This window comes from Lynx rufus, unplaced genomic scaffold, assembly GCF_022079265.1.
Source record: "Lynx rufus isolate CCGP_SWC_20201006 ecotype Redwood Valley unplaced genomic scaffold, mLynRuf1.p SCAF_10, whole genome shotgun sequence".
NCBI classification, from domain to species: Eukaryota; Metazoa; Chordata; class Mammalia; order Carnivora; family Felidae; genus Lynx; species Lynx rufus.
Window position 1 is genome coordinate 7,741,699 of NW_025814824.1, and position 22,887 is coordinate 7,764,585.

A 22,887-nucleotide genomic window follows, 5' to 3' on the forward strand; every position below is an offset into this window, starting at 1 on the left:
ACATTTTTGCATTCTGGGAGGGCATGCTTCTCTGTGCGTGTGCGTGTGTGTGTGTGTGTGTGTGTGTGTGTGTGTGTGTGGCAGTAGCAGAGATGGTTTCCAGATCCATCAGGAGATAAACAAAGAAAATGGGAACATTGTCACCTGGTTGTCTCTCTCTCCATCTTTATTGGTCCTTCCAGAGCTGACTCACACTGACAAGTTCAATTCTCTGTAAAAGCGCATCTCTCACCCTTGCATGGCCGCTCAGTCGGGTACCTGAACTCTGTCTTTTGTGTGGCACACGCTTTTACTTCTGAACTGTAACCCTCTTCTTCATTGCCCTTCCCAGTTTGGCTTTGCTTCCTGTTTTCTGCTGTTCTCACCAGCCTTCACCACTGAGCAAAGAAACGTCTGATGCTCTTGTTACATGGCTTTTTTTTTTTTTTTGGAGAGACCATTACAAATTTACGGAGATAAAAATAACAATATGAGTGATGTATTGTGCAAATCTTTTAAAAAGCCTACAAAAACAGCAGAAAGAAATCAATTAGAATTGCCATGGCAACCACCAACAATTTTTATATGCAAGAATGAAATAAAACAAGAAAAGTAACAACACAGAAAAAGCATAAACTGAATGAAGTACCACAAAGTGTTTATGAAGTAAGTACTATAGAGTGAAGCCTCAGGAAAATAGATTTCATTAAAGTAAATGAAATAGAGTTTAACTCTTCATTACTCGTGAGCTGGGTGTGTATATAGTCAAATAAACTATTATTGATGGACCCTTGATGTAATTTTTCAGTGAAAAGCATTTTTGGAAAACAAGTTTAGACAGATTGGGAAAGTGCATTAAAATGTATAAAATGCAATTTTAAATAATATTTTTTTTCCCCTAGGGGAAGATTTCTTTACTGCTAAGAGTATTTAAAGCCCACACATTACATTTGATGGTTTGAGGTAAATTAGAAAAGCGGTACTTGATATGTAACAGAACTGATAGAAGTCAGGAAAGAACCCAGAATTCCAGGACATACGTGATCTGGGTTTCTGTCCTCACCCACTGGAGTTAGGATGGCAAGTCCTAGTTCCTGAGTCAGTGGTTCCCAGCCCCACCCGCACATAACCATCACCTGGGTCATATTACCGTGTCTGAAACCCATTGTGTTAAATTAGAACAGGTGAGAGTGGGGGCGCCTGGGTGGCTCAGTCACTTAAGCACCCGACTCTTGATTTTGGCTCAGGTCACGATCTCACGGTTCGTGGGATCAAGGCCCGAGTCTTCCTCTGTGCTGACCTGTGGAGCCTGCTTGGAATTCTCTCCCTCCCTCTCTCTCTCTGCCCCTCCCCTGCTTGCAAGCTCTCTCTCTCTCTTGCTCTCAAAATAAATAAATAAACATTAAAAAACACTTGAGGGTGTAGCCGGGGCGATTGCACTTTTTTACGCTTCCACGTGCAAGCCAGTATTGAGAACGAGGGTCGGTTCCATTCAATCCTCAGCTAGCTGGTGCTCCTTCTCCCAGAATGCATTACGGGGACATTCAGTACGTCCCTGTTGGAGTTCCTGTGTGTGGATAGGCAGGACAGTGCCCCTTCCCCACAGAGGCCTGACTTCTAGTCCCTGGAGCCCGTGAACGTGTTAGGTTAACGGCCCAGGGGAATTAAGGTTGCAAATAGAATTAAGATAGCTCATCAGCTGACTTCAAGATGAGGAAACTCCCTGGGTGAGCCCAGTATAATCGCAGAGGTCCTTACGCGGGGAAAAGGGAGGCAGAACCAAGAAAGCCAAAGAGACGCCAGTGCCAGAGGGACTCAGTGTGAGGCATTAGAGCCAACGAGTTCCCAGCCAAGGGACGTGGGCAGGTTCTAGATGCTGGGACATACGAGGAAATGGATTCTGCCCTGGAATATCCAGAAAGGAGGGAGCTCTGAAACACCTTGATTTTAGCCCAGTGAGACACCCCTTTTGGACTCCAAACCTCCAGAACGGTAAGGCCATCAATTCGTGTTGTTTTAAGCTACTGGATCTGTGGTAATTGGTTATGGCAGCGATAGAAAGCTGACGCATCCCGTTTCCATAAATTGTAACATAATGATAATGATAATAATCCTCAGCCTTACATAGACCAACAGAAGTCAGTACAACTTCTACACCTGAGTTGAGTCTCGCTCTTCCGCCCTGTTGCTGTGGTGAATTTGCCCTTCACACTCCCACGTGAGATCGCGGTTCCCTCCGAGATGCTGCCTGACTGTCCTGTCCAGCTTCTGTGGTCCTTGAAGAAATACAGCTCTTTCCATTTTGGTCTTGGCCGAAAGTTCCCTACAGTCATCCCCCCCCCCCCCAAGACCCCCGGTTGCTTTATTCATAATCAGCTTTTCCACTGATAACTTTGCCTTTCAGGAATCTATACCCTCAGGGTTTAGATAACTGTCCCTTTTCTAACCTGAAAACATCCTCTGCCCGATTAAACCTTTCGGGGGACAAAAGACTCATCTTACCCTTTTCTCCACACAAAAAAAGGATGCCTTGCCCTTGCCCCACCCTCTACTTCATTGATTCCAGGACTTCGTCTTCTCTCTCCCTGGACGTGAGTTCCAAAGTCAGTTTTCGGGCATGCTCCTTTGCCATAGAAGAGTAAGAAACACAAACTAATTCACCTCCAGCAGGACATTCTGTCATATGGCATCTCCCACCGCAACTCAGGATCTCGGAGACTCACAATGCAATGCAGCTGAGGGTCAACTTCTTTGGGGTTTTCATAAGATCTTTCAGACACTAAAGCAACATTTACGTACCTGATGACGGTTTGGAATGAGTTAGAGGGTTGGCATGTGAAGTCCTCGCTTGGACAGAACGGGCTCATGTGTGTGATGAGCCCATTTATTTAGTCTCGCCTTTTATTTAGTCACTGGCCTGGGATCTGTCTCCATCCATGCCACCATTCAAATGCTATGAGGGAAAAACTGGGTACTAAGTGTTAATGGTGATGGGAAAAAATCATAGCTCAGAAATCTACCCCTCCTGCCAATTCATTTCTCTCTGAAAAGAAAGCATCAGGTGTAATTGTAGTTCTGCCCTAACGCAGCGATGATTGTGTTTTCAAGGATAATGATGCTATTCTATGGTTGTTCCTACTTGGCATAAAGCATAATTGGTATGGAATCCTTGAACGCTCCCATGTGAAAATACCAGGGCTGCTGTGTTCAATATAGCCTGTACAGAGCAGTGAAGAATGGGCCAGTGGGAAAGAAAAATGGGGAAGAGGGAGTGAGCAAAATGATAAGGGAGGCCGGTTGAGCGGCAATTGGTGAAAGCATGAAATTTATGTTTGTATTATTTGCCTTTCAAGTTTCGGAGTTGCAGATTTTGTTATGGGGAGAATCACTACAGGGCTCTGGTATGTAAATTATATCTCAGTAGGGCTGTTAATTAGAAAAAGGCATGGGGTCCCTGCCTCAGCTTTAGATCCAGTGTCTCCTGTAGGTTCAGAGGTGTCCCGGAATCTCCGCGATACAATCTCAGGAGAAAGAGGCAGCTTCGGTGGGAGTAGAGAAGTGGATACAATCTATTCTTTATTCCTGTCACTTCAGGCAAGTGACACGCACTGTTGTTTGATTTCACTCTCGCCTAGGACAGGCAAAGCTTATTTCACTTCCTGCAAAGTGTTTACCAAAGCAAGAATCCACTAAAACGTGATTATTTTAAAGTCCCTGACGGGCTTCACTTAGACCTAGAGGTTAAAAAGGAAAGCATTTTATTTTGATTTTTCTCTGCAACGTTGAGGGGGTTAATATAAAAGCAAATGTTGTGGTGTAAAGATAAATTAGAATCCCGAGCTTCTTTGTGAGGCCAACCGAAAACATGGAATCCTTGTGGGAAAAATGACAGAAGTAGCTTATAAGCTCCAGAGTGCTCTCAATGGATAAATGGTGCGCTGGGAGTATGTATACACATAGACGTGCTGGAAGGTTCAACATATGTTCTGTATAATAACTGGCAAATATAGGAGTCTGACAACAACAACAAAATAATTCAAAGAGAAGCGATATGCGTGTGCTTTCCTGGAGTTAGCCGATTACAAACATAAGGTTTAATTTTTCTTTTTCATGGTTGTAACTTTATGTTGACATAAAGGAAATACACTGCGGGGATTTGGTGTAAAAATCTGGGTTTGTGGCTTCGTTCTACCATGAACCGGGTTTTTCAGCGTTTGGACCGTGGGCAACCTACTTTGCTTTTGCTGCAAGATAAATGTGGTTACTTATGTTTGGGTACTAGTATGTTTTGTGTCTGGTGAGCCACAATATTAAGTCGAAGGGCAAACACGGAATCATACTTAATGTGTGTGGGTAAAACTTTGTAAGTCAAAGGAGACACTTGAGAAATCTCCCCTTTTTTATAGATTGAAAGGAAATAATATAAATATAGGTAATATAAATATGAAATTTATTTTTCCTCAGGAAAAAAGTAAAAGCTTCTTTTTGAAACATAAAAGAACAAAAATACCTTGAGCGATTGACGGGAAGAAATAATGGACCTTAGACATAGTCGATGCTCGTTAAATGTTAGTCTCGTCTCCTACTTTCGATAGCCTCTTATGCCTAACATCAGCTGAAAATTAGTCTTTGGAAAATAAGAAAAGAAGGAAATAGAGAATAATAAAAGTTGAACGGGCAGGAAATATAAAAGGTGGTAAGAGTTTCCTTGTTGCATTTATTTACATGACAGGTCCATGAACCAACCCGATCACAAACTCCTTTTTCTCAATATTCTTCTACCTTAGCTAACATTTATCTCTGGAGACACAGATCCCAGGAATGGGAACGGACCAAATTAAGTGCACTTAGAAGTAACATGAGGCGGCTTTCCACTCAAAAGAAGCAAAACGAGTAAAATCCAGAAGAGTGGCTTTTGAAGTGTGAAACATAAAATCAATATAATGGTCTCACACAGCATTTAAAAAGATCAGAGTAAAACGGAACATTTCTGAGTGTATGAAATACAGTAAGGGTAAGTTTTATTCCATAAAAACTTTTATTTCAAACTGATACACGTGCGCGCGCACACACACACACACACACACACACACAATGTGTACGTATCAGGTCACAATGTAAAATATATTTCTTACTGTGGGTTCAGGTTTAAAAGCTACTGCTCCAAAGGGAAAGAAAGAGCTATGTTCCTTTTCAATAAATTAGGTTCTCTCTTGGCCTTGTTCGAAGACAGCATCATTGATTCTAGGGAAGGTAGACTTTTATCTAAATACCCTTGTCCTTGGGTCCTGTCCAAACTATTCCTATATGATTTCAGATCACCATGTACCTTTATCAATACTTCGATACATTTCGTCAGGAGAGAGCTGTAAAAAACACTGTCACCTTGAGAAGAAAAAACTATGAAAGCAAATGATATTTTCATTTTCTTCCAGTCCCTGATAGTTCCTTTGAAAGATAGTACCACAAATATTAAGAGCTGAGGAGCACAAAATGGACTGACTCATGCTGGTTTTTTTTCTAAAGAATCTTTTCTTACATAATCCCAAAGCCACAGGCAGACGTAAGTTTTTAAACGTATCAATAGATAGATGTAAGGTACTATGAAGGAATTGGCTCTGAGGGAGATTGGTCTTGGTGGGAAAATTAAAAAAGGAAACCCTGGGGGTGCCTGGGTGGCTCAGTTGTTTAAGCGTCTGACTCTTGGTTTTGGCTCGGGTCATGATCTCACAGTTCATGGGATTGAGTCCCGTGTCTGGCTGTGTGTTGATAGCTCAGAGCCCGCTTGGGATTCTCTCTTTCTCTGTCTCTCTCTCTCTGTCTCTCAAAAATAAATAAGTAAATATAATTAAAAAAAAAAAAAAGAGAAACCCTGGCAATATGGGAGCTAAAAATGAACTCTCACTCTGGGTCCAACAGTCCACCGGGTGTTTTAACAGATATTCTCCTTTGATCCTTAAACAAATGCAGGTCGTGTATATTCCCATTTTACAGCCAAGAAAAACGAGGCTCTGATCACTAGTCCAATGCAGCCACAGTGCTAACCCAGATCTGTCGGTTTAACCCCAAACCTGAACTACATCCGTCCCTCCCTTTTCTTGGGGCACCTGTTCTTCCAGTTTCGCTTCTTGCTTTTCTGCCTCTGCCTCTGCCTCCCCTCATGTGAGTGCTTCCTGTTTTTGCTTCATCAAGACCTATTCTCTGCAGTAAGTCATTTACACCAACATGCTGGTAACCGTGGCTTTCCTCGTGTTGTAATCAGGATCAAAGCATTAACGACAGAAATCCCTCCAAGGGGGAATTTCAGACATGTTGGGAAAGGTCAGAGAAACTTTAGGGGCGAGTAAAGGGAGACAGGTGCTTTGTGATGCTGTTATCCCTTTCCAGTAAGATGCTGTCCAATATGGCTTATCTTCGATAGCTAGTTCTTTGGAGATGATGGAGAGTTTAGTTGCCTGACCTGAGATCCCCCTCAGGACCCACCTGACTCGTGCCTTCCATCTCTAAGCCCCGTTTGCTTACACGCTGAAGCATTTCTTGTCTCAAACTCAGGGAGATCACAGCTAACTGAGCCACCAAGAAAATTTTTTTTTGACTGTCGCTTTGGCAGAGAGCAAAGTCTTTTTATTTCCATCCCTTTTTCTTCTCTTAATTCCATACCTTCCCCCTAAGCCACGTCCAAAAAATTGACACCTAACATTCAGAATGGGTGGAAACAATTAACCGTGGTCTGTCCTCTAACGGCGCACGGTTTCTTGCCAAGTTCATGTCTGATTCTCACGTTCTCAGACTCGGGTTCTGGGGCACCTGGGTGGCTCACGTTGGTGAAGCATCCAACTTCAGCTCAGCTCATGATCTCGCGGATCTCTCTGCGCCCCTCCCCTGCTTGTGCTCTCTCTCTCAAAAGTAAATAACCATTAAAGAATTTTTTTAAAAAAAGAAGAAGCCTAGTCCTATCTATAAATAAAGGTGCAGGGGGCTCTCCCCCGGTGGTGACCCTGGTTCAACACAGCAGGGAAGCATCCTCACGTGGAAACTACAGACAGGATATTGTTCCCAGAAGGCGGCAAGGATTTGAGCATAGACGGAGCCAATCTCCACTCACCTACAGATTGTATGGGTGTCGGCACAGACTCGGGGTGCAGTGTGTGATGTTCACGCTAATGCGGAGTCATGGAGATATTCTCCGGTCGTATCATCTATGAGGGTTACTGTCTTGCCTTTCACGTTGAACCTCTATAACCCATCTATGACTGATTTAGTTATGCTCTGCCATAGGGGTACAATTTCATTCTTTTTCTCCCATTTAAATATCTAATGACGTGAGTTCCATCCATCCAAAAGCCCATCTTTTCCCTCTTTCCTGCATTGCTGCCTTTGTTGGAAGTTTACCGCCCAAACGCGTGTGTGGCTCGTTCTTTGTTGGTTAATGGAATTGGATAAACTGAGTCTGATTTTATTTCGAAATGCAGAAAGCTGGGGCACCTGGGTGGCTCAGTCAGTAAAGCCTCCGACTTCAGCTCAGGTCACGGTCTCGCGGTTTGTGAGTTCGAGCCCCGCGTCAGGCTCTGTGCTGACAGCTCAGAGCCTGCAGCCTGTTTTGGATTCTGTGTCTCCCTCTCTCCCTGCCCCTCCCCTGCTTGTGCTCTCTCTGTGTCTCAAAAATAAATAAACATGAAAAAAAAAAAGAAATGTGAAAAGCTAAAAAAAGCCAGGATACTCTTAAAGATGAGGAGCAAGCTGAAAGGACTTGTACCCCCGATACCAAGTGAGTGTGGTTGCAGCATGAGGGTGGACACATAGACCCAGAGCAGGGCAGAGAGGACCGTCCCTTGGGATTTTGACTGAGATACACTGACTGTATATATCAATTTGGAGAAATTACAGTTTTTACTGCATTCAGCTTCCAATCTGTGTGCATAGGGTAACTCTCCATTTTTTTGGTCTTCCTAAATGTCTTATTTTTTTTTTAACATTTTTATTCATTTTTGAGAGAGAGACAGAGACAGAGACAGAGCACGAGTGGGGAAGAAGCAGAGAGAGAGAGAGTGGGAGACACAGAATCTGAAGCAGGCTCCAGGCTCCAAGCTGTCAGCACAGAGCCCTACGTGCGGCTCGAACCCACGAACCATGAGATGATGACCTGAGCCGAAGTTGGACGCTTAACCGACTGAGCCGGACTGAGCCACCCAGGCGCCCCCTAAGTGTCTCTCTTTTTTTTTTTTTTCCTAAGTGTCTCTTAATATGTTTTTATGGTTCTTTCTGGAAGGGCCTTAGACATTTTTTATTTGGATTTATTCCTGTCTGTATAGTATTTTGATGTCATTGAATATTGAACCTTTAAAATATTTCATTCTGTTATTGATGATGTATAGAAAACACTGATTTTCGTGTACTGGATTTTAGCCTACAGAGTTACAAACTCGCTCATGAATTTGAGTAATTCATAGTTACGTTGTTTTTTTGCTGCATATACAATTCTATATTCTTTAAATAATGACAGCTTGCCCGCTCCTTTCCCAACCCTTTATTTCCTTTTCTTGCCTTGCTCAACCCGTCAGTAATGTTAAAAGGCATGATGTTGAAACACAGTATGTCTCTCCCGTTACCCTGTTCTGATCTTAGAGGAAAACTTTCAACCTTTTTAAGAATGTTTGTTAAAAGATTTCTTTTCTCTGTAGATGTCTTCTAACAGCCTAAGAAAGTTCCCTTTTTAACTTTTTTATACGTCTTTATTGTAAATGGATGCTGAATTCAACAACCTTAGGCTTTGGATTCCTGGGAAAATATCACTTGATCATATGTTTGCTTCTATTTTATGCAGATTTTTGCATCTGTATTCATGAGTGACAAGGCTAGAAGCTTTCCCTTTCTCTGACTGTAGTGTCAGGTTTTGGTAGCAAAGTCATGCCAGTCTCATAAAGTAAATTTTGGGACCACACCCTGTTTTTCATTTTCTGGAAGAGTTATTTAAGCATGTTATAATTTCTTCCTTAAGTATTTGGTAGAACTCACCATTGAAACAATGTGGGTAGGCCTAGAGTTTTATTTGTGGGAAAGATTTTATTATTTTATTTTATTAAAAAAATTTTTTTTTTATGTTGGGGCGCCTGGGTGGCTCCATCGGTTAAACCTCCAACTTCAGCTCAGGTCATGATCTCACGGTTCATGAGGTCAAGCCCTGCATCAGGCTCTGTGCTGATGGCTCAGAGCCTGGAGCCTACTTTGGATTCTGTGTCTCCCTCTCTCTCTGCCCCTCGTCCACTCACACACACTTGCTCTCTCTCTCTCTCTCTCTCTCTCTCTCTTAAAAATAAATAAAACATTAAAAAAAATTTTAAGAATTGTTTAAATGTTTTATTTATTTTTGAGAGAGCAAGCACAAGCAGGGGAGGGGCAGAGAGAGGGGGGGACAGAGGACCTGAAGCAGGCTCTGCACTGACAGCAGCTAGCCCGATGTGGAGCGTGAACTCACCAACTGCAAGATTGTGGCCTGAACTAATTGGATGCTCAACCCACAGAGCCACCCAGGCGCTCTGTGGGAAAGGCTTTAATTGGTGACCCTTATACGACTTTATATGACTCTTCAGTCTCTATTTCTTAAACAGTAAGTTAAATTTGCCTAGGAATTTCTCCATTTCATATAAAAAATTTAATATATTGACATAAAGTGGCTCATAGCATCCTCTGACAATCTTTGTAATGTCTGTAGAATCTCTGGCAGTTTCCCTGTTTTGTTTATTATTATTTTTATTTATTTATGTAATAATAATAAATAAATAGTAATATTTATTTTAAAACATTTTTGATGTGTATTTGCTTTTGAGATAGAGTACAGGCGGGGAGGGGCAGAGGGAGAGGGAGACACAGAATCTGTCAGAATCAGGCTCCAGGCTCTGAGCTGTCAGCACAGAGCCCGACGCGGGGCTCGAACTCACCAACCGTGAGATCATGACCTGAGCCGAAGTCAGATGCTTAACCAACTGAGCCACCCAGGTGCCCCAAGTGAAAATGATTTTTGCTCTCCATTGTGATTTCTTCTTAGACCCATTAATTATTCAGCAGACTGTTTCTTAATTTCCAAACTTATGGGAATGCGCTACTGATTTTTATTCACACTACTTTAATTTCCTCTTATTAGGAAATAAATTCTCTATTGAGAATGTTATGGCTGTGTGTACTTGAGACCTATGTATAGCCTGAGGTTGTGTCGTTGAGGTCTATTTTGTTAATCATGTTATTTAAATTTTACATACTCCTTCTTGTGCTTTGTTCTTTCAGTTACGGAGATGTACTAAATTTTTCTCACTTTTGTCTATTTTTGGTTTTAGTTAGGTCAATGCTGCTTCATCTATTTTTAGGCCATGTCCGTAGGTACATTCAAATTTTAAATGATTTCTTCATAGTGAGCGGGACATTTTCTCATTAAGTAGAAACCATTTCTCTGTAAAGACTAGGCTGATGCTTTTCATCTTCAAGACTACTCTGGTATTAGTATAGTTACAGTTATTTCTTTAAGTTAGTATTGAAATGATTTTTCTTCCTTTTACTCTCGAGCTTTCTGTATCCTTCTATTTTAAATATATAAAAAATATTTATAAACCAGTGTATAATTGACTTTCCTTTTGTTTTAAAAAATTTTTTTTTTCAACATTTATTTTATTTTTGGGACAGAGAGAGACAGAGCATGAACGGGGGAGGGGCAGAGAGAGAGGGAGACACAGAATCGGAAACAGGCTCCAGGCTCCGAGCCGTCAGCCCAGAGCCCGACGCGGGGCTCGAACTCACGGACCGCGAGATCGTGACCTGAGCTGAAGTCGGACGCCTAACCGACTGCGCCACCCAGGCGCCCCCTTTCCTTTTGTTTTAAATGCAATCTGAACATCCCTTACTCAAATTGAATATCTGGTTCTTTTATGTTCAATGGAATGACTGATATGTTTGAACTCAATCTGTGGTCTTATTTGCTGTGACTTTTCCCAGCTGTTTTATTGGCATTACCCTTTGTAACAATCCAATTTTTTTTGTCTCTATTAGTTTCCAAGTTGTACTCTTGCTGCACTTTTTGGAGTGGTCTAGTTATAAATGACAATTTATTTTCTTTACATAGCAAACTTCAACATTAAAATTAAAATTATTCTGTTTTCTCTGCTTCCCTTGTTACTGCAGAGAAGTTAGTGCTTAATCTAACTGCCCTTCTTTTGAAATGTTTCTTTTCTTTTTCATGCTGTTTTACAGATTTTATTTTTTATTTATTTTTTATTTTTTTAATAAAAAATTTTTAACGTTTATTTATTTTTGAGACAGAGAGAGACAGAGCATGAACGGGGGAGGGGCAGAGGGAAAGGGAGACACAGAATCGGAAGCAGGTTCCAGGCTCCGAGCCATCAGCCCAGAGCCCGACGCGGGGCTCGAACTCATGGACCGCGAGATCGTGACCTGAGTCGGTCGGACGCTTAACCGACTGAGCCACCCAGGCGCCCCTACAGATCTTATTTTTTGTCTGTGTGTCCAGGTACAGGTTTATTTTTATTTAACCTACATAGGGTTCATGGGGATTCTTGGGATCATGTGCGGATGGCTTTATTGCTTTTGAAAAAGACAGAGCTGGGTCGCCTGGGTGGCTCAGTCGGTTAAGCTTCCGACTTCAGCTCGGGTCATGATATCACAGTTTGTAGGGTTTTAAGTTCCAGCCCTGTGTCCGGCTCTATGCTGAAAGCTCAGAGCCTGGAGCCTGCTTTGGATTCTGTGTCTCCCTCTCTCTCCGGCCCTCCCCTGCTTATGCTCTGTCTCTCTCTGTCTCAAAATAAATAATAAACATTTAAAAAAAAAAAAAAAGGAAAAGACAGAGCTATCATTTCTTCAAATTTTACCTCCTTCCCATTCTCTCCATCTTTTTTAAAAAGATTTTTTATTTGTTTGTCTGTTTGTTTATTTATTTTTGAGAGAGAGAGAGAGACAGAGCGTGAGTGGGGGAGGGGCAGAGAGGGAGGGAGACACAGGATCCCAAAAGGTTCCAGGCTCTGAGCTGTTAGCCTAGAGCCCTGTGTGGGGCTCGAACCCACAAACTGTGAGATCGTGACCTGAGCCAAAGTTGGAGGCTTAACCAACTGAGCCACCCATGCACCCCTCTACCTTTTATAGGCTAGAACTTCTCACTGATCCCCTATACCTCTTACCCTCTCTTTTTATAATGTTCTTCCTTTGTCTCTTTGTGCTACATTCCGGATGTTTTCTTCTTTGTGTTTTTAATCATGGGGTTTTTTTTTGTTTTTTTTTTTTAAGGCTCAACATTGCATTTTAGAGTTTCCAGTTCGCTTCTGATATGGTGAGACCGTCTATTTATGAAATAAATGTAGCAAGCATGGTTATTGTATGAACCGTGTCTGAAAATTCTGATAACTCAGGTTTGGGGTTCTCTTTCCATTGTTTAAGTTTCTTCTGTTACTCAGCATTGCATCCTGTTGTCTTACAAGCCTGGTTATTTTTCACTGCATGTTCGATAGTATATTTTACAAATTACTTGGAGGGAAATTTGAGGCCTTGGGATGGTGACGTCTTCCTCCTGGGGAGCTATGCATTTGCTTGTGCAAATAGGAGTAGGTGTTACTGCTCTATGAAGGTGTTCCCAGAACCCCTTAATAGAACGTCAACGTTAGAGTTGCTTGCACTATTTTTTTTTTATTTTTTTTAATGTTGATTTATTTTTGGGAGACAGAGAGACAGAGTGCAAGCAAGGGAGGGGCAGAGAGAGAGGGAGACACAGAATCCAAAGCAGGCTCCAGCCTCTGAGCTGTCGGCACAGAGCCTGACGTGGGGCTTGAACCCACGAAGCATGGGATCATGACCTGGGCCAAAGTCAGATGCTCAACTGATGGAGCCAATCCCCGAGATGTCACCAGAAGGGTGCTAGCTTTGCAGCCGCTTCCCCAGCTTTGGCAAAAGCCCTCTGGTAAAAAAGCATGTCGAGGGTTGGGTCTCTCTCTCTCCCTCTAGTTTGCCCTCTTCTTTTACATCTTAACCCCAAGTCTCCTTACCGTCTTGCAGGCCTTTGCTGCTTTCAAGGAGGTGCTTTGTGCAGCTCCTCCAACTTCTTCAGCTGTCCACAGCATGAGGACAAAATACCTAGTGAGGCATTACAGGAAATCAATGAGGTGTTATGTAGAGATACGTGATTTTTTTTTTATTTTTTTTCAACGTTTATTTATTTTTTTTGGGACAGAGAGAGACAGAGCATGAACGGGGGAGGAGCAGAGAGAGAGGGAGACACAGAATCGGAAACAGGCTCCAGGCTCTGAGCCATCAGCCCAGAGCCTGACACGGGGCTCGAACTCACGGACCGCGAGATAGTGACCTGGCTGAAGTCGAACGCTTAACCGACTGCACCACCCAGGCGCTCCGAGATACGTGATTTTGATAGACGGTTTAGAGTCTATACGATATTACGTAGGGATAAGCAGTTCGGTCATCAAAATAGCTAAAAGGCACAACATTGGATTCCGCTAGTGGTTTCCTTCGGGCAGTGGTGTTGAAGATGAGAGGGTAGGAAGGTGTCTGTGACTTGCACAATACACCCCTCCCTTCTAGCTGAGCTTTTTAATCATGTGTATCTGTGGCATGGGCCACTCACTGTCCCCAATATTTATTCTGCCTCCTTCTTTTAGTAATAGGGGGCCACCCAGCTACAGACCACATCGTCCAGACACTTGGAAAGGTGGTCCAGCCAGGTGCTGACCCAGTTTGGGCCAGTGGATGTGAGTATCAACGATATGTGAGACTTCCTTGACGTCACTTCCGTAAAGATGAAACCACTCATCCTGAACTTTGCCCTTTCCTTTCTTCTGGCATTTAGACGTCAAGATGAAATAGCTTCAAGCACGCAGATGAGGCCAACACCACAGGAGAGGGTAGAATAAGGCAGAAAGAACTCAGGGTCCTGGATGGCCTGTGGTTTGTGTGCCTGGACCACACACAGTCCTCTGGGCTGTTACATGGGAGAAAAAACACACTTCTATCCCATTTAAGCCATTGGATTTGGGGTCCCTTTGGTACAGCAGTTTCACTATATCCTAACTAAAATCATATGAAAAAATGTTTGCGCAAAAATTTTAAAATAGGGTATTTTCTAAAAAGAATAATAGTGCCCGGAAATGTAGGTCCCATCTCTGAGCAATGGCAATTTTAAGGGAAAACAGTTTATATGACAGAATTCCTCATGGGAATCTGGGAGAATATAAAACTGTAGGCATTAACCTAAAAACAAAGGGATAGCCTTTGTAGCCATATAGAGAACAGATTGGGCAGAGTCGAAGGTCACCAGGCTGTGTTGAGCATCCCAGCAAAATGTGCAACTGTGATGGGAAACCCCTGGCTAATGACAAAACTTCCATCAACAGACATCAGTCATCATGAGCGATGAAAGCCCGTGACCTTCTTATTTTGTATGCAATTTACCCAGATCCTAACCTGTAGACAGATCATTGATAGGGTACACTCCAACAACAGCTGATGGCGCTGAGCAGTTACTGGGTCCCAAATAGTGTGCTGCATGTGTATTTCATGTGCGTGTGTATTTCATGTGTATTCCATCTAATCCCCCCAACACTCAGATGTAGGTACCACTGTTGTTCCCCACTTACAAAGGCTCGGAAGGGTCACTGATCGGCCCATGATCACACGCCTGGCAGGTGACGTAGCTGACATTCAAACTCAGGATGCTGGGCAAAGTCCTTAGACTCAACAACTATGCGGGACGGTCACAGTTGAATAGTTTTGGGGACTCTAAAAAGCTAAGAATATGCTAAGTGGATATGAGGTGATACTCACATCCATTGGCCCAAACTGAGCCACTACCTAAGCTGGACCACCTTTCCAGGTGGCTGGACGACACGGTCTGTAGCTAGGTGGCCCTCTATTACTAAAAGAAGGTAGAATATTCTTCCCGTGAGGAAAGCATTAAAGAGAAAGGGCAGAGTGCCAGAGTGTGGTCCTGGAGTAGAACCTGGTAGTAAGTGTGCCTGCAGAACACAGGAGTGTTTCCACCCACTGTGTGTTCTGAGCCCATACTAGCAGCCATCCACCACACCTAACTGGGGATTGAGGACCAGTGGTCAGAATTTCCACCGGAAATGGTGGTGCTTACAGTCAAAATGGCAGCGGAGCACAGCAGTGGCGATAGCAATGGCGGCAGGAAGTAAGTGACGGGATGGTTAAGACCTCGGGGAGAATGAGGAACAACGTAAAGGCCAGAGAAAGAAATGGGCCGGAGGCTGGATGGAAGGCACTTTAGGGAGCAGTGGGAAGAGGGGGTCTGAGGAGGGCCGAGCAGGTTGGCAGCATTCTGGTCCCCTCAGAGAAACATAAATAACGACAGCAATGAAAACAGCAGCTGGCAGAGGGATGCAGAGGCAGCCGGGGAGAGTGAAGAAGGCTTGGCAGGAACTTGGCACTTTACCTACCTGGGGAAGCTCTGTGTGTCTTCTTTTTTCTCTCGTGGGGCTCAAGGAAATGATCAGACTGTCCCCAGATCCTTTGGCTTGGGTTTCTGTCACTTGGACTTTGGTTCTCCTCAGTATGCAGTATACGGATAGAGGCAGAAGTGAAGTCCTCCCAGGGTGTTACCTTGTTGTTATTATTATCATTATTATTATTTTACCAATGGGTGGGGGGTGCCTCGTTATAAATATGACTTGAGCACACACCTAATTTTTCACTTGATGCAATGAAACGCTACATCCTATGCAGGGTTATGGTTTTGATTTACCATTAAGATACTTGGGGAGGGTCTGAAAGAATGGAGCCCGTGGCCAGGGTCCACCCCTGACATGTTCTGTGACTTGAAGCAGTTTCCTTATCTCTGAGACAAAAATATTGGGCTAGATTTCTAGGATCCCCTCGGTTTTCCAGTTTTGTTTTATGCCCTACTGAGAGGGCTCCTGCAGGGGACTGCTTGGAGCACTTATTTAGATAATGGATCAGATTCCACAAGCCCCCACAGAGACACATGGACACAAATACTGACTGCCTATACGCCGTGCTCTTTGCCTGTGATCTACTTGCTAATGATTTGAGTGTTTCCCAACCTTTCACATACTATAGTAGACAGGAAATGACAATTGTATCGCCACTACTAAAGCCAAGGGACGTTTTATCTCCACAAACCTATAACCCAGTCCCGTCCTGCCATTGGGAACTGGTCTCCCCCATTAGACAGGCTCGCACTTGTGGCTATACCTTAGAAACACCAGGAGAGCTTTAAAAAGATAACAGTATCCAGACCTCCCCCCAGAGCAGGTGAATCCAAATAGCTATAGTTCCTGGCTTCAGACCTTTTAAATTCTCAGAATATTCTAATTGTGATAGTTTGAGAACCATCGCGTGAGTGTCAGTCATAAAAGCAGGGGCTATGTCTTGGGAACCCAAGTCTAGTGCTTAATAACCAATCACCCAGTAAATAACCAATCACCGAATAAGTATGTGCTGAATTGATTAATTACTACATGCCTTGGATAACATAGCCAAGGGCAGTCCTCAACCAGGGTGAAAAGCTGAGCTGGTTTAATTTTATTGGTCCTTCCTTCCAGGATGGCCGTGCCCGTATCCTAAGTACTGCTTCCTCTTTTTCTTTCTTTCCTCCCCTTACCCTAGGTTTATGCCACATCCCAACTTTCAACTAAAGCCATTACAAGTTGTTAACCACTAAGGAATATTTTCACTTACTAGATTCCACTAAAATCCCCCCCCCAATACAGGGAGGCCATTAGAGGCCAAGAGGGCTCTGAAGTCTGAGAGCCAGTTTTGGAACACCCCAGATCGGTCATTTGTAAGTGCTGTGCTATCCCCTACGCTTAAATTTTGTCATCTGTCAGATGAAGATAATACCTCTCTCTGAACACAGTAGTGATGAGAAATGAGCAAGGTCTGTACATACCTAATTTACACACACACACACACACACACACACACACACACACAATTGGTATTATTATGCTCGCAACAGGAAAAATCTAGTTGGGTTACCTTCAAACTTAGTCCACTGGAAATAGTCCAAGGAGAAAACTCTGGGTGAACCCAAAGACATTTCTCAAACTTTCTCACCAGTATATAAATTTGTCATGATTTCTTCCTTCCTGGCCTCATCCTAGCATCCTATATTTCTTTTTCTGTCTTCCTTCCAAACCGTGGTTCAGTGTTTGGAAATCCTGCCTAAGAAAATCTACTTCACAGAGAGGGCTTTGAGACATAAAGATAGTTCGTTGGGTCAGGGTCTTTCTTTTCCTTTTCTGTGTAAGGTTAGGTGTTGGCCCCATAGTCAGAAAGGGAGGAAGAAGCCAGACAGCACAGTTCTCTGTCTTCCCCTCCCCTGATTAGCCTTGAGTTCTTTAATCAGAAGTTCAAGGCTGACAAGAACCTCTCCCACGGGAGCAATGACGAGGTGGTGGCTAGAATATTTCACTATTTCTTTGCAGGACAAACATGTTCGGGGGTACCTGCCTCCATTCCTCCCCTTCATCAACCATTTTCTAGGTAATAAGTGAAGATTTGAGATTCTTTATTTTAAAGTTTCTGGTCACTACCATACACACACATACTGTCTTCTCTCATCTCAAACTTTTCCTCCGCCATCAACACTGGCAAGAAGAAGTTATAATTTTTCAAATTTGTAGTAAGCTAAACTTAATAAAACATTTTAAAGAAAAAAAAACATATCTATATATACCTATGTATACATGTTCTCATAGACCCCAAAATAACAGTTTGAGTCCTTTGTAGGAACATTATTTAATTACTTAAGAGAACACGAGCTAGTTACCATTCATTGAGACTTCACACCTTCTGGTATATTTTTATTGTATAGAAAAAATTTCTGATTTCATTGCTCCCGTTCTATTCTTTGGCATCTGTGGAGGTGATGTTTCTGGGAAGTTACACAACATTCAAGGCCGGACAGGGCAATTCTCACAGAATATTGCTGGTTTGCCTACACGATAAAAGCAGTAACTCTGCTCATAGATCCATGCCAAAATTACAGTTTTCAGAAACTTCTGCAAAAAGGATTTAAACAGTTTTGTGCCTTGCCACCAAAATGTGTGTTCATCTCTCTACACCTCCACACCTGGCAGTGTTTCAGCCCAACATTTGCTACAGTATTTTGAGTTCATCTTGTTTATTTTCTGCTTTATTTTTTTCTCCTGATGTACATTTCATGTGCAAAGCCAAGGCTACCATTTCTCATGTGCACTGCTACTCTTCAGCCTTGCTTTTATTGTTTTTAACTTTTTTATATTAAATATAATTTATTTTCAGACCGGTTTCCATACAACACCCAGTGCTCATCCCAACAGGTTCCCTCCTCAGTGCCCATCACCCACTTTCTCCTCTCCCCCACCCCCCATCAACTCTCAGTTTGTTCTCAGTTTTTAAGAGTCTCTTATGCTTTGCCTCCTTCCCTCTCTGTAACTTCTTTCCCCCTTCCCCTCCCCCATGGTCTTCTGTTGAGTTTCTCAGGATCCACATATGAGTGAAAACATATGGAAACTCTCTTTCTCTGCCTGACTTATTTCACTTAGTATAATACCCTCCAGTTCCATCCATGTTGCTACAAATGGCCAGATTTCATTCTTTCTCATTGCCAAGTAGTATTCCATTGTATATATAAACCCCATCTTCTTTACCCATTCATCAGTTGATGGACATTTAGGCTCTTTCCATAATTTAGTTACTGTTGAAAGTCCTGCTATAAATGTTGGGGTACAAGTGCCCCTATGCATCAGCACTCCTGTATCCCTTGGGTCGATTCCTAGCAGTGCTATTGCTGGGTCACAGGGTAGGTCTATTTTTAATTTTTTGAGGAACCTCCACACTGTATTCCAGAGAGGCTGCACCAGTTTGCATTCCCACCAGCAGCGCAAGAGGGTTCCCGTTTCTCCACATCCTCGCCAGCATCTATAGTCTCCTGATTTGTTCATTTTGGCCACTCTGACTGGCGTGAGGTGATATCTGAGTGTGGTTTTGATTTGTATTTCCCTGATGAGGAGTGACGTTGAGCATCTTTTCATGTGCCTGGTGGCCATCTGGATGTCTTCTTTAGAGAAGTGTCTATTCATGTCTTCTTCCCATTTCTTCACTGGATTATTTGTTTTTCGGGTGTGGAGTTTGGTGAGTTCTTTATAGATTTTGGATACTAGCCCTTTGTTCGATATGTCATTCGCAAATATCTTTTCCCATTCCATCGGTTGCCTTTTAGTTTTGTTGATTGTTTCCTTGCAGTGCAGAAGCTTTTTATCTTGATGAGGTCCCAATAGTTTATTTTTGCTTTTAATTCCTTTGGCTTTGGAGACGTGTTGAGTAAGAAGTTGCTGCGGCTGAGGTCAGAGAGGTTTTTTCCTGCTTTCTCCTCTAGGGTTTTGATGGTTTCCTGTCTCACATTCAGGTCCTTTATCCATTTTGAGTTTATTTTTGTGAATGGTGTAAGAAAGTGGTCTAGTTTCATTCTTCTGAATGTTGCCGTCCAGTTCTCCCAGCACCATTTGTTAAAGAGGCTGTCTTTTTTCCATTGGATGTTCTTTCCTGCTTTGTCAAAGATGAGTTGGCCATACTTTTGTGGGTCCAATTCTGGAGTCTCTGTTCTATTCCAGTGGTCTCTGTGTCTGTTTTTGTGCCAATACCATGCTGTCTTGATGATTACAGCTTTGTAGTAGAGGCTAAAGTCTGGGATGGTGATGCCTCCCGCTTTGGTTTTCTTCTTCAATATTACTTTGGCTATTCGGGGTCTTTTGTGGTTCCATACAAGCCTGAGGATGGCTTGTTCTAGCTTTGAGAAGAATGCTGGTGCAATCAGCCTTGCTTTTAAACTGCACGTTTCTTAATTAAAGTACACTGAAAAAGCAATGCAGACTTCATAGTTTAGAACATTTGCTCCCAACATCGGCTTAGGTAGCTCCTGTCCAGGATAGCTTTCGTCACATTTCAGATCCGTAGTACAAAATTGCAGAGGTATGCTAAAAGTGCATATTTGATAGGAAATCCTCTTTCTTGGAAAATCGTATTTCGGAATATCGACAATATGTCAGTAGCGCAGTGGGACAGAGAACGGACACTTCTTGGTGCGCTGGTGAAAGCATGCGCTGTGACGGTGCACAAGACATCCTGAATTCGAAGTGAGTTGGCCTAGATTAGTGGTTCCCTCAAAGCGGAATCGCCGGGTCAGGACCATCAGCCTCACCTGGAAACTTGTTAGAAATGCAGTCTTGGGCTTTTCACCAGGCTTCGCGAATCAGGGACTCGGGGTCGGATGAGCAGTCTGTACAAGGCTCACACCCTGTGCTTCTGACGCGTGTTCACACCGTGAACCTCAGTGGTTTGTCTGGAGACCACAGCTCAGCCGCTGCCTGGGCTTGTGGCCTTGGAGAGTAACCTCTCTGGCCATCCATTTCCCACTCCCCTTTTTCTCTCCATTGCCCTTTTCCTGTGCTCCGTTTAGACTCAGACAGCCTGGTGAAACCGATGTCCGCCTAGGCCTGGGTACGCCAGCCACCACTTCTTACGGATGCCCCTCTGTTCACAAGGGATTCTCTTGGCTCTCCCTGGATCTGGGGTTCATTGTGTGGATTGTCCAAACTGGCTCCCTTCCCGGTAAACCTGTAAAGTGAGGGGCCGGGCCCCCAAACCGGGAGTCCTCGGAATACAGAACGTAAACCCACCTCAGGATCCTCTGTTCTTTCTCGGCTGTGGGCCTTCACTCTAATTCCAGAACCACAGCCAAAGCTGCCACTTGCCACTCTGTTCTGTTTATAAATGTGTATAATTATGCACCGTCCTCTCTCCATGTCACAGAACTACCGCGAGGGTCAAATGAGGAAATGGTTATGGAAGTACTTTGAAGACCGTCTGTAGAGCACTACCCAAATGCTGGGTTGTGTTGTTACCTGCTACTCTCGAGAAGTGTCTCTGCTCCTCTTTGTCCATCCTTTGTGTTTCTAGTTGCAAAACAGAGAAAACGCGGCGTCTTCACTCCCCCGCAAGTATTTAATTGTCTTTCGGTTGTGAACCACAGAAACCCAACACAGAGTCAGGTGATCCAGAGACAGGATTCACAGGGAGACCCCAGGGTAGTCCCCAGCAACAAAGGAAGTGGCTGGGGGAACCAGGGCCTCGGGGACAGGAACAAGAGCTGACCCTGCTGAGGTATTTCTCTCCCGCTCTGCCTCTCATCTCTGTCAGTCTTGAGTTAGCTTTGAGGCTTCTTTTTCCCCACGTCAGCCATGTTGTCACCACGCGGGAGAGAACATGGCCTCCTACAGCCACAGCTTAGCAACTCCTGAGAAAGGAGGTAGCCTCTCCCTCCCACTGTCCATGTGTTAATCCCAGGGAAGATCTCTGACTAGACCAGGATGTTGAGGCCAGACCTGGGTCATGTGACTAACCCTAAAGAAGTGGGGATGTGTCGTAGCTCATGAGGTACTTAGTGTGTCACCAGTGGAAGAGTTATGGGGAAGACCAAAAAAACCCATTAACTAACACCTCCATAAGCATCATTGGGCTGGGGGGACGCTTGAGTATATACACTTTTGTCCCTTAGAGTGGCTCACAGGAGTACAGAAAAGAATACAGAAAAATACTCATAATTAAGAATAATGTAAAGCAGGGGCACCTGGGTGGCTCACTCGGTTAAACTTCCAACTTTGGCTCAAGTCATGATCTCATGGTTTACGGGTTCCAGCCCCGCATTGGGCTCTGTGCTGACAGCTCAGAGCCTGGAGCCTGCTTCAGATTCTGTGTGTGTGTCTCTCTCTCTGCCCCTCCCCAACTCATGCTTGTCTCTCTCTCTCTCTCTCTCTCTCTCTCTCTCTCTCTCTCTCTCTCAAAAATAAATAAACGTTAAAAAAATTAACAAACAGACACATAATGTAAAGCTGTCTTTCCAAGCACAAAACCCTGGCCATAAATACAGGGTCCATTGTTTCGTTGAATCCAACAGGTAATTAGCTTATCATTTGTCAGTGAATGAAATCGTGATGAGAAATGAAACCCACCACATGGAGATTGTAGGGAGATATGCCTGCCCTCAAGGATCCCACTGTCCAAGCTGCTAAGTAACTAAGCACATGTGTAATGCATTCCATGATCATTTTCACGGCAATTTTAACCAAGGAAAAGACAAGCAAATGGCTTAGAGTTTTACGTGGATATTGTCTGGAAGCCAAGCTTCTCTCAGAAATGCGGGCAACAAATACTCAAATGGCGTCTATGCTATTGAAAATACTAATGTTTTCACTAGGATTTCATCTTTATTCCTCAGATCGAAAACGCCTAGCATCGCTTCCAGACTATAACGAGGGACTGTGTAGCTTCTTAAAACAGCACACACTTGGACCAGCCGTGTAGTGTAAATTTACGGCCGAGAGCCACGGTTTGAAAAGTCAAGTACTCCCTGAGAGCCACGGTGGCAACAATTTATGAATTTATATGTTGTTACAGATTAAAGTAATTACTTATGCTGGCTCAGGGAAGCCAGCTATAATCCCCACTCTTAGAACAAGCTATAGATTGCAATTTCATCTTGAAAGCCCGAGTTCGCCTGGTGTATCTCATCGATAGTTTTGAAAACTATATTTCCGTGGAGAAATTATAAAAGAAATAACTGCCATTCAATTTCTTTATGCTTTGCATTCTTTCGGAGTCGGCAAACATAAAAAAGTCAGCAGGTGGAGCCTCTATTCCCTTGGCAGGCCTGATAGAAGTCCTTCTCTTGAAAGAACATTCAATTACAGACTGTCTCTCTGGCAGCCCGTTCGAGGCTCCCTACAGACAGGTAACAGAATAATACATGAAAATGCGAGACTGTGAAACATGGCCGTGCGCTGTCACAGGTCAGGAAGGAGAAGAGAGAAAGGAGAGCCAGAAATC